Genomic DNA, 4,909 nt, shown 5'->3' with positions numbered 1-4,909 from the left:
CTCACTATGTAGACCAGAGCTCTTTTTAAGGGGAAATTCCTTTTCAAAGCTTGGACAATTCTCTAAAATTTCATAAGCTAACCACAGAAAATCAACTTGGGATGCTAGTTTAACAGGTGTGAGTTACATGCTTTTTTATATATTCAACTGGGATTCCCATCTTTGATTAACCTTCCACTGACTTCTCTAAATCAACATGAAGCTGGCTTTTATAATATCTGCCTGTCCCTGAGATTTTGATTTTTCCTTATTATTTCTTCTGTGAGTCAAACAAAAGTGGGATGTGATGGGTTAACACAGAAGAACTCTCCTGGTGACAACGCTCATCTGCAGCTATTCAGGAGTCCTTAGAAGATATAGTCTGAAGTCACACAGCAGCTCTCTTGGTAGATTCCCTGGCTTATTTACTATGCTCTGATATGTAAAGGAAAACAGGAAAGAATTCTCAAACACATGAACACTAACTCCTAAACATTCCAGGGACAGAGCTGTCCTAGAATATATGACAACTGCTGTGATAGTGGTACAAATGTTGTGGAAGTAACCAAATTTAAGACTCACTCTGTGACACAGGATCCATACTTAGCACTGGTACTGGGGCTAAGAACCTGTAGCTTGGTAGGTCCAAGTCCCTAGGGGAGAACCTGCTATTATATTAAATGGACTGTGCTGGATAGTTTCAGTTGTCAACTTGACGCACTTGGATAGAGGGAATCTCACCTGTGGAATGGCCTCCATTGGACTCGCCTGTGGGCATATCTGTGGGGTATTTTCTAGATTTTTGAGTGATGTGGGAGGGTCAAGCCTACTGCAGGTGGTGCCACCCCTGGGCAGGTTGTTCTGTATTATATAAGAAAGCAGGTTGAGCAGGGGCCAGGGGAGCAAGTCAGTAAGCAGCATTCCTCCATGGCCTGTGCTTCAGCTCCTGCTTCCAGGTTCCTATCCTGAGTTCCTACCTTGGGCTCCCTCTGTGATGAACTGTGACCCCAGAGATGTAAGCCAATAAACCCTTTGCTCCCCAAGTTGGGATTAGTCAGAGTGTTTTGTCACAGAAATTGAAGCCAAACTAGAACATGGACATAGTATTAAAAGGACCCTGACGATTTATTACTATACACAGGACAGTTTATTCCTTATCCCTCAGGAGAGGAGATTCTTCTTGCAGAAGAATACATTTAACCCAAAGACACTCAAACTGGTAAAGTGCAGAAAATGAGACTTTGGGGTACTCAGCCCTGAATGGAATGTCTTTCTCACACCCCTTCCCCCAAGTTCAGGGACCTTTGAGGAAGAGAGGACAGAACGTTTATAAGAGGAAACCTGGTGGATCTCTGTGGGGAAGCAGGGTTTTCTAGATAGCAGGGCAGTTGCACATATGAACTTGCGGCAGTTGTGACAGCATGCACCAGGCCTCCTGAAGCTCAACCCAGACAAGATCTCAGCATGGAGGCAGAGAGGTGTGCACAGCCCCCCCTAGCCAAGAGGCAGAGAGGTGTGGACAGACACACCTAGCCAAGATGCAGAGAGGTGTGGACAGACCCACCTAGCCAAGAGGCAGAGAGGTGTAGACAGACCCACCTAGCCAAGAGGCAGAGAGGTGTGGACAGACCCACCTAGCCAAGAGGCAGAGAGGTGTGCACAGACCCACCTAGCCAAGAGGCAGAGAGGTGTGGACAGACACACCTAGCCAAGATGCAGAGAGGTGTGGACAGACCCACCTAGCCAAGAGGCAGAGAGGTGTAGACAGACCCACCTAGCCAAGAGGCAGAGAGGTGTGGACAGACACACCTAGCCAAGAGGCAGAGAGGTGTGGACAGACCCACCTAGCCAAGAGGCAGAGAGGTGTGGACAGACACACCTAGCCAAGAGGCAGAGAGGTGTGCACAGACCCACCCACCGAGCCAAGGAGCTCTTCAGAAGAATTAGTTTCCTTCAAGGGTGTGACCCTGGGTAAAGAAGGTTCTGTACTGGAGTATTTGGTTAACTAGTATTGGACTCCCTGGGGAAAATTAAAAGTAGGGTGTGTAGGGAGGTGGGCGTGGACCTGGGAGGAGTTAGGAAGGGTAATAATATTATAAAAATACATTGTTTGGAGTTCTCAAAAATTAATAACCATGTTTTTAAAAGAAGAAAATGTAAAATGGAGGGACTGCTTTAAGTCTCTGAGGCAGAAGCAAAGGCATTTGCTTAGGAAGGCCTAGGTAGGTGAGGTTGTGTATGTGGGTAATGTGCTTGGGAAGGTGGTGTTTTAGCACGTCTCCTCTCCTGCCTGTGCCTGGGAGCTGTTCATGTAGAGAATGTGGATCCAGAGGAGTGAGGCTCAGCACACTGGATACCTTGTAGCTCACCTTTATTGCAGGATTCCTAGATCAAGTTTCAGGAGCGTCTGTTGCAAGATTCATAGTAATTAATTTAAAGTCTCTGCTAAAGTCCTAGAAATAGGCAAAGTATTTCAGTGTCAATGTTTTAAGATATAAATGTGTTAACATCAAGTTGGGGAAAAAAGTAGCATTTTTACATGAAAACTGACAGCCTGACATACATTTGAAAATTGGGGATGAAGAGATAGCACGGCAGTTAAGAACACGGACTGCTCTTGCAGAGGACCCAGGATCGATTCCTGGTACCCAAATGGTAGCTAACAACTTTGTAACTCCAGTTCCAGGGGATCCAACACCCTCTTCTGACCTCTACAGGCATTGTAGGATATGGGTGCACTTACAAACATGCAGGCAATGCTCTCATACACATAAAATAAAAGTAGTAATAAAATATTTTTTAAAAAGGAAAAAAATGCCACACTTTTAAATGAAAAATTTACAATTCACCTTACTCAAAATGTGCCTTTCCATGGGCAGTGAGTAGTGAGCTTTTAAATGAGCGTGTGGACATGTGTTCTGCAGGTTTGTCAGTCCCTCCCCATTCACAAAATTAAACCTTCACCAACCCACATTTTCAAGCCCAGTGGTTTCCACTCATGCTTTGGTGTGAATGACCTCACACAGAGAATAAAGGGCTGGTTTGGAAATGTCCTCCATATGCCAAAGCCAACAGACGAGAGATCAGAAGTCATCCTCCAAGACCCTCGCTGCGGCTGCCCTCCCATGGCAGAAGAGGCCTCATTCTCCTGTGCTACTTCTCCAGATCTCTAATCCCTCCTGTCGTAGCAGCCCACGTCTAAATCCATTTCTATAACTGGATTGCTTGGAACTTGCTCAAGATTGACCTGTGACCTTCATTTATGAAAAATGGATATGTTTGACTGCTCCACACTGACACGAAGCATGTTCAATTAATGCTTACATTATAAAGAATGTGCAAACACCACACACGGAAATTAAATCCTTTTCACTATCTATCCGCGTCAGAGCATTCATAAATTGAAATAAGTGTGAAGAGATGTCCTCAATCAATTTCAGCTCCAGTCCCTGACCTGATTATACTCCAAGTATCAATATACATTCTCGTAATTAAATGTGGTTCAGTGAGCATTAATGGTATTGAAAACGAAAGACTCAGGGTCTCTTATTACTACCCATCACACTGCTGGGAAAAACAATAGCGAGACAGATAGACAGCAAGGTTGGCAGGAGAAGGGGCAGGCGCTGTGTGCACGGTTGTAATTATCATCCCCAGCACTGAGTGATTTCAAAGCAAGAGGCTGAAAGTGTCACCGTTTGCAGACTGTGTGCTAGACAAGACCTCACACCGTAGTTAACGTGAGAAGCTCCACCTGGTTTAATGCCTTCATAGCTTATATTTTGCCACAGCCACAGACGTACTCAAACCTTTCCTGACACTGTTTAAGAGATGCAAGAAGTCATTCAGTTAAACTCATTTTTTTCCAGGGCTGGAGAGATGGCTCACCAGTTAAGAGCACTGGTGCTCTTGCAGAGGACCCGGCTCCCTTAGGAACCCTAGCTTGTATATTAAAATTCTCAGTGTCTGTAGGAGGGAGTCTGGAGAGTAACAAGCGAGACAATCAGTTGATGACCTTTCCCACAAAACATTTCACCTCCCAGGGATTGGAAAACCCTGCAGGTCACTTCAGCAACAACAGCTTGTGACGCCCTTCCAGGCCCATCCTTGATTCAGCCCACTCTGCTCCTCTCTCCTCCAGGCTCACTGTATTGGACAAGGCCAACACAATTTTTCATAAGTGCTTCTGAACATCTCCTCTGTGGCCCCTTCAAACTCAGGTGGGGGCTCTTAACCCCCAAGTCAGACGGTAACTGTGTAGAGACAATCTTAGTATAGTATTGAGAAGTGGAGCCTTTAGGAGGGATTAGGATCAGATAAGGTCATGATTGAGTTCTGGTGGCTTTATAAGACAAAAGATTGCCACTGACAAACACAGGAACACATGTGTGTCTCTGGCCACGTGATGCTTCACCTTCTTGGGACTCTTCCCAGAAGGCTATAACCACATTTTTCACCTCCCAAAACGTGAACCAAAATAAACCCTTTATTTATAATCCGGCCTACCTCAAGGCATCTTATTACAGAAATGAAAGGTGAACTAACACAATCTCCTTTCAGTTTTCTTGTAGGTATAATGGCCCAGTGTCTGCCATCCACAGCCAGTCACTGTCTGAATTGGTCCCCATGTGTCTGCAGCCATTCCCTTCCTAACCTCCATGCTTAGTTCATCGCCATCCCTTTGCTGTGCTTTCCACATCCTGGACATAAGGGAAACTCCTCCACACTGAGGTCTTCCATTTGCCTGGAAAGATGTTCCCACTTATCTGTTAGAGTTCTGCTTAACCGTTTTCCCTCAGAAAACCAAACACCTCTGCTCTCACTCTAAAGTAGCACAGTGGCCCCTGCAGTACACTTTTATGACTTCTTAAAAATTATCAAGTGTTATCACAACTGTTTGCTGAATTGTCTAGCAACCCAAATAAAAGAA

The sequence above is a fragment of the Nannospalax galili genome, unplaced genomic scaffold (assembly GCF_000622305.1).
Source record: "Nannospalax galili isolate Female #2095 unplaced genomic scaffold, S.galili_v1.0 scaffold372, whole genome shotgun sequence".
Taxonomy (NCBI): domain Eukaryota; kingdom Metazoa; phylum Chordata; class Mammalia; order Rodentia; family Spalacidae; genus Nannospalax; species Nannospalax galili.
The sequence above is the reverse complement of the archived record's forward strand: the minus strand, read 5'-3'. Positions refer to the sequence as shown.